This window comes from Microtus ochrogaster, chromosome 21 (assembly GCF_000317375.1).
Source record: "Microtus ochrogaster isolate Prairie Vole_2 chromosome 21, MicOch1.0, whole genome shotgun sequence".
Taxonomy (NCBI): Eukaryota; Metazoa; Chordata; class Mammalia; order Rodentia; family Cricetidae; genus Microtus; species Microtus ochrogaster.
In genome coordinates this window covers 26847509-26861473 of record NC_022022.1, presented here as the reverse complement: position 1 = coordinate 26861473, position 13965 = coordinate 26847509, and the positions used below count along the sequence as shown (strand labels likewise).

Genomic DNA, 13965 nt, shown 5'->3' with positions numbered 1-13965 from the left:
TCTCTCTCTCTCTCTCTCTCTCTCTCTCTCTCTCTCTCTCTCTCTCACACACACACACACACACACACACACACACACACACACACTACAGCTCCACTCTCAGGTTGATCTTCAGCATTGGCAAAGTTTTATCTCCCATCAGCTTCTGTTCTTCTGGACAGTAGAAGTTCAAATCTTTCTCTCCGACCCTTAACCAGATCCTGCTTCACTTTTCCAAGCAGATAATCCAACTTAGCATATGGTGATAACTTGCTATATGCCTGTAGGATGGATGTTTTCAAAAGTGGGGTGAAAGTCTAGATATTGAAATGTAGATATGAATAGGCTATTACCAAAGAACTTAAATATAAAATATGAAAATAAAATTATTTCTTTCCTCTGATTCAATTAGAAGAAAAGTAAATATATCAAAGTCAGACAAAGGAAAATAACTAAAACTAAAAGAAGGACAAGATTAATTGTCCCAAAGAACCAACAAAAGAGGCTGGGGAAATGGCTAGGTGGGTAAAGAACTTGCAACGTGAACTTGAAGAGCTGAGTTTGAGGACCTCAGAGTCCACATAAAGTAAGCATTTGTATATCTTTGGTCCCAGTGCTTCTGTGGAGAGATGGGAGGTAGAAACAGAAGGATCCTCGGAACCCTATGTTCCATTCCTCCTGATGTACAGCATACAGTGGGGGACAGCAAAGATAGATACTCAATGCTGTCTTCTGACCTTTACATTCATGCCACAATGCACATGCACAAGTATCCACACACATGAATTACACTTACATTATAGTACATATACATGGTAAGCACATATAACTTATACATGAATGTATATCATACATGCATTATATATAATTTATACATAAATATATCATACATTATATATAATTTATACATAAATATATCATACACCTATAAATTATATAGAAATATATCATACACATATATATCATATGCATATGCTTTATGCACACATACATCAGATGCATGTATCACACACATGCAATTAAAAAAAAACAAGGAAAATGGGATGAGGGTGGGAGGAAATGAAGAACATCATCTGGGATCGTGTAGTGGCTGGTGTGCTTTTTTTTCTTCTACTTTTTAGTCTTTACTCTTTGTGGGGGACTGCCACCCAGCTCCCAAATAATCACTTGGAGACTTATTATTTCTTATGAATGCCCAGCTTTAGCTTGGCTTATTTCTAGTAAGATTTTCTTAAATTATCCTGTCTTCCTTTTACCTCTGAGATTTCACCTTTTTTTACTTCTGTATATCTTTTCTTTCCTTCTTATTCTGTGGCTGGCTGCATGACCGGATGTCCGACCCCCCGGCATCCTCCTCTCCTCTTTTTCTCCTTCTTTTTATTCTCTCTGCCTGGCAGCCTTGCCTATCCTTTCTCCTGCCTTGCTATTGGCCACTCCGCTCTTACTTAGACCAATCAGGCCTTTTAGGCAGGCAAAGCAACACTGCTTCACAGAGTTAACCGAAGCAACATAAAGGAATGTAACACATCTTTGCATCATTAAACTAATATTCCACAGCATAAAAGAATGTAACAGTTTTAACGAATATTCTACAACAGAGTGGAGCATAGTATTGAGAAATTAAATTGAAAACATTGAATTTTAAGAGCATAAAAGGAAAGTTTTTAAGAAGAATGATAGACAATGACCTTCTTCTGAATCTATAAGCACTTGACACTAAAGACCGGAAGCAGACACAAGGGAGCCACAGAAGCTTCATTCAAGACGACATGCAGAGACATGATGAATGGGTTAATGGCCCATGAAAGGCTCTGGATTCTTTTCAGCAACACCATTAGTATAAATGTAAGGTGTTGTTCCATGCTGAATTTATAGATCATATTTGTGATATATACTGTAATGGCCACGGTTGGAAGCGAAAGACTAAGAACGCTGAAGAGGCTGCAGAGAAGTCAAAGATCTAATCTGTTATTACTCATCCTTTATCAACTTTTTATCCATGGCCATATTTCACTGCAGTACTAGGAAGTTGTAAAGATAATTGATGAAAGATTTATCACATGCTTGAGGCCATTGGCTAGACACTTTCTTATAGGAAGCACAGCCTGTGTAATTATTACCACCCCTTCATTACAGAACAAACATGGAGGCACAAGCCAACTTGGTACATTTCTCGTTATGCATTTCCACTTCAGCTACCAGCTGAAAACTCGGGTCTGCCTAAGTAAGCATCTTGCAGGAATGCTACCTGTCTCTGCACATTTTTAAAACAGCCCGCTTTAATCTGCATCTCCAGACCACTTAAAAAAGGTGAGTGGACAGGAGGTGAAATATGATCAATAGTGACTTCATAAACTGTATGGAGAAGGGGGTGTGTGTGTGTGGGGGGGATTCTAGTTGAAACTAAGCTAGGGAAACAACTAGAGACCAGCTCTGAAATAAAGAGGGTAATCCTGGCAGGCTGTACTCGCAAGTCCTACAGGGATTTGCTTTCCTGGTGCATATGCCAGGATCTGAAGGCTGACTTTAGCTTTATAGCTGGAGACTCCACTGTGCAGGGTGACTGGCCTTCTATAAACAGACTTACAACTAGTAACGGAATCCTCTCAGAAACATGAGCTGCAAGGGATTGCCCAGTCAGTGGAACGCTTGCCTTGCAGGCATTGTAGATGCTTGAGCACGATTCCCAGAATCCGTATCTGCAAATCCAGGCATGGTGATGGACACCTGTAGCCCCAGTACTGGGGAAGAAGACACAGGAGGATTGCCCCTGGGCTTACTGGTTACCTAGTCTACCATAGTATCAGGGAAAGGAGAAACCTCCAAAGAGGGACACAACACTCCCGAGGATGACAGCTGCAGTTGATTGCTGGCCTCTCTACAAATGTGTACCACACACATGCACGAGCACGCTAATACCTTAAAAAAGATTCTCTCAAAAACCAGAAAATAATTATTGACCTGGTTAGACACTTATCTTCCTCTAGCCTAGAGTTTATACCACTGTCAAACAGAGAAAATAGTCAACAATGGGGTGATGGAGTAACCTTCAGTCTTTAGGAGAGGTTCAGAAAGTCCCTTCAAAAAGGCATGGTCCCTGATGGAAATCCTGGCTAAGGTTTATTTAGCATGGTATAACTTGCCACAGTTCTAAAAAAAAAAAAAATTAAAAAAGGCCGGGCAGTGGTGGCGCATGCCTTTAATCCCAGCACTTGGGAGGCAGAGGCAGGTGGATCTCTGTGAGTTCGAGGCTGGCCTGGTCTACAAGAGCTAGTGCCAGGACAGGCTCCAAAGCTACAGAGAAACCCTGTCAGGAAAAACTAAACTAAACTAAACTAAAATAACTTGCCACAGTGGCATAGTCAAAAAGGTAGAGGATCATTAGGATAAAACTCTCCAGAGTCTTCTTAATGTGAGCATCATCTGGGCGCTACTCTAGAACAGCACTTGGACGCTCTCCTCTGCGGGCCCATTAAGTAGCGCACAGATGGACGTCGTGATAAGGCTGATGGAAGCAGCAAGTTCAGACAATGCTGTTCCAGATTCGCCTTCCTGGGAACTGTGTCATCGTCAACATAAGGCCTCCTTTGCTCCTGCTGAACGGAAGGAGGCATGCTCCTTCCCACCACCCTGCAGCAGGCCCAAAAGTGGATCTGCCATGAGCCTTAGGGACCCCACACTCTCTCTCTGTAGGGGAAGTGAGGCCATCAAGGAGGAGCCAAGCAACCTGTTAGCCAATCACAGAGCCCTCATCTCCCCCTCAATCAGTAGGTTTCAGTCAGAGTGTCCTGAGTAAGGCGACTTGTACCACCCTCTTCCCTAACTACCCCCGTTCTCTCCTCATCTATGTGTGATCTCAGTAGACCCCAGGCTTCACCTAGTGATCTATAGGGAGTGGAGCCCCACTTTCTGCCTCACTGGAATCAACCGTGCTCTCTCTCTTCTCCCAAAAGTGACTCCTGATGATCCCCACGACATTTGTCCTTCGTCCCCAAGCATGTCAAAGTACTAAAGGTTAGTGGCCCTTGGATCCCGAGGGAAGAAAGAATGACAAGCGGATTAGTCATAGTGGTTTGGACTCTGAAGGAAACAGCAAATACAAAACAAGACCATTTGTACCCGTGACATGATCCTCCTTGAGACAGCGCTCCTCAGCTTACACTGTCTGCCTCCCCTTGAGTCCCATAGGGCTCCCACCTGTTGGAGCGGGAGTTGGTTTCAGGCTGCTGGTTCCGGAGAAGTTAGGAAGAACTTCTCCAAGTCCCTCTCCAGTGCCACTGCCCTAGTTTGGGCTACCGTTGCTGTGATGAAACACAGGACCAAAAGCACGTTGTGGAGGAAAGGGTTTATTTGGCTTCGACTTCCACATTGCGGTCTATCCCCGAAGGAAGTCAGGACAGGAACTCAAGCAGGGCTGGAACCAGAAAATGGGAGTCAATGCAGAAGCCGTGGAGGGCTGCTGCTTACTGACTTGCTCGACATGGCTTCCTCAGCCTGGTTTCGTGGAGAACCCAAGACCACCAGCCCAGGAATGGGACCACCCACAATGGGCTGGGCCCTCCTCATCAATCACTAAGAAAATGCCCCACAGCCAGATCTTATGGAGGCGTATTCTCAATCGAGGTTCCCTCATTACAGATGACTCTAGCTTGTGTCAGAGTGACGTAAAACTAGCCAGCACACCCACTTACACGTTTCTCCTACATGCCTCCCCGTCCACCATTTCCATGCTCATATAATTGATTTCCCTGGCCATCCACCACCCCACCCATTGCTCCCTAACCCCTCTGGTGTATCCCCCAAGATCCCATCTCATGATCATAAGCTTTCCCATGTCCTTATACCCTTGATCCTATTTATAAAGCTTGATCCGGATGAAGTCCTCTCTCCTTTACGTTGCTTCCATCAGAATATTTTCTCATGGCAACAGGAAAAGCAACCAGGATTGGGGTGTTAGGGTAAAATGCCACAGGTGGAGTGGCTTCACCAACTAAAATTATTTTCAGACATTGGGTGTTAGACATTGTAGATTGAAGGTCAACTCTGATTTCTCTTGAGGCTTCTCTCCTGCACTGGTGAGTGTTCCTCTTAGGGCTTCATCGACTGTGGTCTCTACTCCATGTGTATCCATCTCTGTTAGCACTGGAGGCCCCCCTTCCCTCCGCCTATCAGGGTACCACCAGATACAGTCACAGGTCCATCTAAGAGCCTCCTTGGCATTGAATCTCCTGTTGACAGTCATTACCTTCATATACACACACAGGACCCTACCTTCAAGGTCCTGCTTACTTTTTTTTTTTTTTGGTTTTTCGAGACAAGGTTTCTCTGTGGTTTTGGAGCCTGTCCTGGAACTAGCTCTGTAGACCAGGCTGGTCTCGAACTCACAGAGATCCGCCTGCCTCTGCCTCCCAAGTGCTGGGATTAAAGGCGTGCGCCACCACCGCCCGGCCTCCTGCTTACTTTTTGACTTTGCAGTAGCTCATAATCAATCTGCATAACCTAGAAAACATACTTCTTCGATTTGGATCATTTTCTGAGCCAGCAATGTGTAATGCGATCCTTGTTTCTGAAGTCAGGCAGCAACAGCCCATCACAGCTCCCAGACAGCCGTGAGACTACAGTGGCCACCAACCAACATGACACAGGCTACGACGCCGTGAAGCTGTCAGCTTTTGTAGGGTAAGTGTTTTACACATGCTTACATTTTCAGACTATGATGGGTTATCAGAGAAGGCCACACTGAGCCGAGGAACAGCTGTACGGTCACATTCTGGTGTATGGGGACAAGGGCTTCAGTATACGAATCAAGGGAATCACGGCTCAGTCCATAACGGGGACTGAAGGAAACACAATGCCCACGTTTCCCAGCTCCACCCTTCTGTGTCGTCACTGCTCCCAGCTGCTGGTGGTTGCCCCACTATCTCTCCCCTTACCTTCCTTTCTCATTTCCTCCCTTCAGCATTCCACCTTTCTCTGGTCTTGTTTTTGATTTTGAGAAAGGGTCTCAAGGAGCCCCCCACGCTACCCTTGAATTTGTTATGTAGCAAAAATGACCTTGACCTCCCAATCCCCCAGTCTCCACCTGCTGGGATTACAGGAGGGCACAAGATCAATCACCCAGTTTATGCAACACTGGGGACCTTTGGATTTCCCAAGGCCTTGTGAGTGTCAGGCAAGGGCTCTCCTGACTCAGCTACACCCCCCCCCCCAGCCCCATTCCATCAAATTCAGAACATTTTCGTCATCTCCAAACACCTGCACTCATCAACAGTCACTCCTCATTTTCCATCGGCCCCCGATGTATAAATTTATATTATTAACACATTGGCTCTCCTTATTGATCGGTCTACAGCGGGTCTCCACACTGAATCCAGATTTCAGCCCATCATGGCCCAGCGAAGACCTGTGTGTCGCCAAACCTGAGGATCGTCTCTGTCTGTCACTCTTCATTTTCTTTGTTTTCTCAGGAGCCTCCTCTTCAGAAGGAGGGCTTTTCCCGGGTTACCTGACAAACCTCTGGTTTGCATCTCTCTGGGGATCTGTATTGCAGCCTCATCTGCCGTGGGCCCCTCTTACCTCACTAATAACATGTGGTCTCCTTTGGACCTCCTCTCACTCTGGACTCCTTCCCACCTACGCCATCCCCCACCCTTCCTTCACCCTCCCTCCTCCCCGGGACGTTCATTGTTATTATTTGCTAACTATTGTTAAATGCGTATCTCCACATCATGCTTCTCTTCTGAGTCCCAGACAAGTATCAATCAGCATGTGACATCTCTGTTCACACATTTCATACTTCAAACACACCATCTCCCCCACAACCTGCTGCATCCCCTGCCTTGCTGAATCCTCTCTGCTCAGACAGAAACAGCAGCCCCGCCGGCCTCACCTCTATGCTTGATTGATTAGCAGTTTCTGTCCATTTCCTTTCAAAGCCACTTGTTGTCACCACTGCTCTGTTGATCAGACGCTGCCATCTTGTACCTGGACGGTTGTAAAGCTGCACCCACTCTCATTCTGCCCTCTGCACCCTCTCCTGCTGGGAGTGCCATGGGCGACAGTGCCAGTGAAAGGGGGTACACGGCCTTTTTGTTCCTTTTCTGAAGACCCCAAACACATTTCTTTACTATGCGACCATCTTACTCACAGTGTAACAGGTCCTGACTATGAAGACCATCCAAAGGCTGTTTTAATAAACAGAAGGATGCAAAACAATTGCCCTAATTGTTCTCAAATTAAGAACTAAACTACTTGAGGGAGAGGCAGGCGAATCTTTGTGAGTTCAAGGCCAGCCTGGTCTCTGGAGTGAGTTCCGGGACAAGTTCCAAAAGCTACAGAGAAGCTCTGTCTCAAAACAAAACAAAGCAAAGCAAAACAAAACAAAACAGACATACAAAAGCCGGGCACTGGTGGCGCACGCCTTTAATCCCAGCACTCGGGAGGCAGAGGCAGGCGGATCTCTGTGAGTTCGAGACCAGCCTGGTCTACAAGAGCTAGTTCCAGGACAGGAACCAAAAGCTACGGAGAAAACTTGTCTCAAGAAAAAAAAAAAAAGAACTAAACTACCAGGTTTCGAGAGACTCAACAACACCAGGCAATGAAAGCGCATACATTTGCACACACCAAAGAACTGCTAACAAGATCCCAAGGACAAGACCTGTGATACCCAGACCACATTCCGAAAAGGAGATGTATACGGCCACCTTTGCTTCATTTTCAGTTTGCTCTGTCGTGTGGCATTCTGACTCTTTCCTTTTGGCTCACCGATCAGCTGACTCTATTGACAAGAAATGGGTTGTTTACGTGTTGTAGAAAGCACAGACAACAGGCACGAAAGGTTCTTCTCTCTATCACCTACCCTCTCCTGCCCCTGCCCCCTCCCAAATACTCATTATCAACTTGGTCAAAACAGGGCTCAGAGATATCTGATCTTTTCAGTAACTTAACCCCCTTTAATTTTCAAATCACATTTATTTAGAGGTGTGTGTGTGTGTGTGCACGCACGCGCGTGTGCTCGTGTGTGATGCCACAAGGCACACGTGGAGTCTAGAGTATAATTTTCTCTTTCCACTACGTGAGTTCCAGAGATTGACCTCAGTTATCAGGTGGGGCAGCACAAACCTTTATTTACCAAACTATTTCACTAGCCTTTAGGGGTTTTTGTTCTGTTTTGTTTGTTTGTTTTAATTCTAGCCTGCTTTCTAAAGTGGTTTCACTGTCTCCCTCCTCCAAACATTGTATAAAGTAGAACCATATTATTCTTTTTCTCCCAGTGGTTATGTGATATTCCGTTACACAGGATTTTCTTCTTATTTGTTCCTGTTTGTGAATTCCTTCATTCCCTTAATAATTACAGTCCACGCAGAATACATGACGTGAGGGAAGTTACAAAAGACACTTCCATAAACATCCTCATAGAATTAAAAAAGAAAAAGAAAAAAGAAAAGAAAAAAAAAGAAAAAAAAGAAAAAAAAACACCTTTCCTATTGCTTCAACATTCTTAGAAAGGACATAGGGTGATCTTTAGATAAACAGCCAAGTAGAAACTCAATAAAATTTACTGACCAAACACCAGACTTTAGATATGTTGAAAGCAGAAGATAAAATAAAAGATAAGTACCATAGATGTATTTTTCCCTGCCTTAATCAGTTTGCTTTATCAAACCAAAGAAGCGTTTGTGAAAGCTGATTTACAGGGTGCTCTGGCTTAGAAAAGCAACTGGTAAGGGACTATTGACCTACAAGCTGTCTTCTGCTCTCCTCCAACCTTCTGAAACAGGGTCTCACTAGGTAGTCCAGGCTGATCGATCTCTGGATCTTCTTACGTAATCCTACCCAGGGCTCAGATTATGGGTATGTACCACCACACCCAGCCCTACGTAAGGGGTACTGATTTCCTCTTCCCTCCCAGGGATCCAGTTCACAAGTCTGGTAAACACTGTACTGCTGAGTTTGATTTCCAGCTCTTTCTCTCCTTCAGAAAGGTCATCAACATCATTTAGTCTTTTTTTTTTTTTTTCCGAGACAGGGTTTCTCTGTGGTTTTGGAGCCTGTCCTGGAACTAGCTCTGTAGACCAGGCTGGTCTCGAACTCACAGAGATCCACCTGCCTCTGCCTCCCGAGTGCTGGGATAAAAGGCATGCGCCACCATTGCCCGGCTCATCATTTAGTCTTAAAGACTTATTTATCTTTATTTTATTTGAATGGGTGTTTTGCCTGCTGCCTATGGAGGCCAGAAAAAGGCATATGGAACTGGGTCTTTTGTGAAAGCAGCCAGTGCTCTTAACCTCTGAGTCATCTCTCCAGTCCAAACAAGCAACATTTTTTTAAAAAACGATAAACCATGGATTTAGTTAACTTTATGCATTGCAAGAAAAACTAAATTTAAGCCAGGCGATGGTGGCACACGTCTTTAATCCCAGCACTCGGGAGGCAGAGGCAGGTGGATCTCTGTGAGTTTGAGACCAGCCTGGTCTACAGAGCTAGTTCCAGGACAGGCTCCAAAGCCACAGAGAAACCCTGTCTCGAAAAACAAACAAAAAAAAAAAAAAAGAGAGAAAGAAAGAAAAGCTAGATTTAAAGAAAGACAAAGAAATCACCTCTTTCTGTACAAAGATACTGTCAAAACATAGGCATTGAGATAAATAATTTGCTTTGTTAAAAACTGTGTTTATTTGTATGTGTATGAGTGTACAGGTATATCTGTGCATCATTAATGTGCAGGGCCTACAGAAGCCAGAAGAGGGCATTGGAACCCCTCTGACTGCAGTTACAGAAGGTTGCAAGCTGCCATGTGGGGGCTGGGCATTGAACCCCTTCCCCTTGTCTGTAAGAGCAGCAAGTACTCTTAACTTCTGAGCTATCTTGCCCAGTCCCAAAATTTGCCTTTAAAAAAAAAAAGCCAATGAGTGAGTGTCACAGAGAAACTACACAGGTTCACTCATAAATATATTCTTTTTTTTTTGAATTGTTGAGACAGGGTTTCTCTGTCACTTTTGGTTCCTGTCCTGGAACAAGCTCTTGTAGACCAGGCTGGCCTCAAACTCACAGAAATCCGCCTGCCTCTGCCTCCCGAGTGCTGGGATTAAAGGCATGTGCCACCACTGCCTGGCCCTTCATAAATATATTCTTACTCATTTGTTTTTTGTGTTTAAAGTTTTTAGAGTCAGGGTCTCACTTAGCCCAGGTTGGCCAGAAGTCCCTTTATGTGGAGGAGGGCAGGCTTGAAGTGATCCTGACTCTGCATCCAAAGAGCTAGGAATACCGGGCAGTGGTGACACAGGCTTTTAATCCCAGCACTAGGGAGGCAGAGCAAGTGAAGCTCTGTGAGTTCAAGGCAAGCCTGGTCTGTGGAGTGAGTGCCAGGACAGGCTCCAAAGCTACACAGAGAAACCCTGCCTCACAAAAGCAAACAGAGAGCTAGGCTTATGGGAGCGTCTCACCACACCCAGTTTTATTTTTTTTAAGTGGCCTGCTGGGACAGCCAGCTGAAGCACAATAGGGCCACATGTCCCAAGCTGCCCATTAAACAGCCTTACGCACACAACCTGTGCCTTCGTATCCGGCAACTGTGCACACAGGACTTTGGGGCTTCCAAAACCCTGTCCATGTACATAGTTCAAAAACCCTATAATGTCATTTTTCTGAGTTCTGTGGAAATTTTTACTTATCCCTATCTCCTTAATGTACGCACATTTGAATCATAAAGTAGGGTGCGCGGGGCAGGGGTCACCCAAATTCACCTACATAGACTCTTGACCCTCTGTGTCACGCCTGTACCAGACACTAAGCCTCTGCATTACAGCTGTGGCTGTTGAGAAAAAAGATTGTTGGTTCAAATTTCCATTTACTCGGACAGCATGCTAGCAAACCAATCCATTTCTATTGCCTTCTGGGCAAAACGCCTGGGCTTTGTAAATGTAAAATGAACTCCTACTGAAAAGGAAAAATAAACCCAACGAAAAGAAATTTCATTGCTGATGCCCTTTTCTAGATTCCTACCTTTCAGGAGCCTAAAACCAAGGGCATTTTCCACCACAATGGTATCAAGCCTGTGGTTAATCACAGGGCCATTTCATTTAACCTTCTGTATTGTGACATCGTCTTAGACCAGCCAGCTTGGGACCTCCCTCACGTGTTCAATTCTGCTACTATTAAACACCAAATATGCTTATCCTTATTTTTGTTAATTATATGTTCATTCCCCTAGGATAATCTGTGCGATCCTACACATATGCACCAAAACCAGAAGGGAAGTAGAGTCTGTCATAAAAAAAAATCATCTCTATCAGTTAAATTCATTTAAGGTTCAGCAGTTGCCTCGATTCCTAGTTAGACGACCATGGTTGGTTGACTTGGAGAACTATCACCAAGTGTGGAAACTGAAACTCCAAGGAAATGACCATTTTTTTAGATAGACGATCCTTTCTACAACCTACTGTTGAGGTCATCAGAGAAACCACACACGGTCACTTGTGCCCCCAAGGCAACAGAAACGCACAAGTCCATTCACGTAGAAAGTCACCCTTCCACTGCTCATTCTGGTTCCGGTTTCTCATCCTTGCCCAAAAGCAATTCACCTAACGGGGCAAATGGCAAGATGGTTAGCATCATTAACCTCATTAGGAGCAAGCACCCTTCCAGCTCACCTAGAGGTGCCACTAGGCGCGGTGACTAACCCCGTCAAGCGGTCTTATGATGTTAGAAAACCCACCCCCTTGACCTAGGCGGGGCACCACCCCTTGAGTCAGCGCGGGTGTCCCCGGCCCGCACACGTCGCAATCGGGAAGCAGTTTCCGAAACCCGAGGAGGTGCGGAGGTGGCTTATCCCTTCTCGGGCCCCACCCCTGAAAGTTACTGGGAGCGGCACCCAGAGAACTTTCCCAGATTGATCCCCGCCCGCGTTCAGGGAGGTCTGCCGGGCTCTGCGCTCAACCTGAGGCTGGGAGCCACCACGCGCTGCCTGCCAAGCCCCTCCTTCGCTGCACCTTCTAGGGCCGCAGAGGGGAGGGTCGGCTGTGACCGCCTTCCGAAGAAGTCGCACCGGTTTTTCGAGCTCGGCTGGACGCCGGGAAGAGACACTGCCGCGGGAGTCCGCGGGAGCCTCGGGCCCGGGGTGAGTCACGCCTGGGAGCCGGAGAGGGCAGGCTAGAGTGCGAGAATGAATGATGTCAGGAGCGCGCAGGGCGCGGGCTGGAGAGGGAGGGAGGGCGGGCCCGCGGTAAACAGAGCTGCGCGCTGCCCCGGGCTCCGCCGGTCGGAGACCCCGCCCTCGGCGCCGCTGGAGTCGCCCGGAGCCCGGTTCGCTGCAACGCCGTGACTGCGGCCTGGGGCGGAGAGGCTTCCTCAGCGGGCGAGACCCGCACAAAGTTTGCAGCTTTCGGGCCCGGTCCCCCGGGTCCTCGGCGCCCAGAGAGTGCCCCCCCGGCGTGCGAGCACCGGCTGCGTGCGAGCGGTGAGCGCCGGGCCGGGAGGAGGATGGGCTGCGGGCTGCGCGTCCTGCGGAGCGCGCGGGGGACGTGGCTCCAGCGGGGACGTGGCTCTGACTGCCACCGCCTCCCCCCAGGCCGCCCCGCCCCGGGCATCCTTCCTCAGTTTTCGTCTGCTGGGGGTCAGCTGGTGGCTGTCTCTCCTCCCAGGCAGCTGCTCATTCATTTGTAACCTCTTTTCGGGCACTTGGTGGTGGCATTGAAATGGCACAGGTTAAGCCGTAGATTGTGCAGCGCCACTCTGGGCGTCAGGGTTGAAGTTCGGGTGGCGAAGGAGAGACTGTCACTTGCTGAAGATCTGTGCACAAGAGCAGCCCCGGGCTGCCCAAGGGGACCTCCCTGTCTTTGGCGTTCAGACCCGCGCCCCTTAAGGAAGGAAGACAGGGTTTGTCAGCACAGAGAGGTGGGAGTGGACCGTACCCTGTCACAGTTTTGGGTCCGGTGATAGTTCCATCTCAAAAGCAAATACTTCAAATGTTATTTCCTGTAATCTTTTATTAATTCGCCGTCCCTCTGTTTTCAAGACCTGCTTTTTCTATTCTAAGGTGACCTTAAAATAATTTTGACATGTGTTTGAACTTTTGAAGAGGTTCAACTCTTTTTGTCCGTGGGTTCGTGTGGACTTTTTAACAGTTCCGTTCTTTGCATTTCACTCCTAGCGTCATCTACTAACCCTGAACCCTTGGTTTACATTTAACATCCGGAAACCGTAAAATGAGATTAGGACTACTTCAAACAGTGTTGACTATTAAATAAGGGATTAATGCGGTTAGTAACTGAGGATGGAGGCACGAAGGTCTGATCATAAACGTCTTCTCCAAAGCAGACTCCACTAAACTGTAACTGTTGACCTGTAAGGAATCGCAAGTTCCAGGAGGCTGAGGTAAACGCCAAGTTCCCTCTGTGGAACCCGTCCGGCCCAGGTTAGCACGTGAAAGGCGGGTCTACTCCCTTAGAGTGGGAAGGGAGGTTTTTAAAGTAAGTCAAATGTTTCAGGGTGGATACCTAAGAAGGTTTTGTCCCCTCCCTCTGTTGTGAGAACTAATAAGTGTTTAAGAAATGTCAAAGACAGCCCAGGCAGACGGAGAATGAGACGCCTGGACTTTGCAGGAAGAAGGTATCTGTAGAGCGATCTCTAGCATTTCTTTCTTTCTTTTTTTAGTAAGAAGCAAGCAAAATTCGACTTGTTTGTTTTGTTTATAGCCCATTTCATTGGTCTGCTTATGGTCTTATTTCATGCTGCTCTCCTAGCTGAAGAGGTTTTTGTTTTTTTTATTTGCGTTGATATTTTGCCTGCATGTATAAGGATGCCAGATCCCCTGGAGCTGGAGTTACAGCTTGTCTTGTGGGTGCTGAGAATTGAACTCGGGTCCTCTGGAAAAGCAGTCAGTGCTTTTAACAGCTGAGTCTGAGCTGTCTCTCTAGCCCCTTGGTTTTTGTTTTGTTTTGTTTTTGTTTTTTTTTTTTTTTTTGGTTTTTCGAGACAGGGTTTCTCTGT

General features: G+C 46.6%; 1 protein-coding gene across 4 annotated transcripts in view; it reads left to right on the top strand.

Annotated features, from left to right (window-relative positions):
• The first annotated feature begins 11770 nt into the window (after window positions 1-11770).
• Window positions 11771-13965, top strand: part of Sgms2 (sphingomyelin synthase 2) — a 73249-nt gene continuing 71054 nt past the window's right edge. For 2 of the 4 annotated variants that reach the window (XM_026784178.1, XM_005357295.3), the window contains exon 1: window positions 11771-12094. The gene's annotated coding sequence lies outside the window, so the exon portion shown is untranslated. Of the gene's footprint in view, window positions 12095-12333; window positions 12434-13553; window positions 13585-13965 lie in introns of those variants that run through there. The other 2 variants (XM_013350065.2, XM_013350064.2) reach the window with 2 other exon arrangements.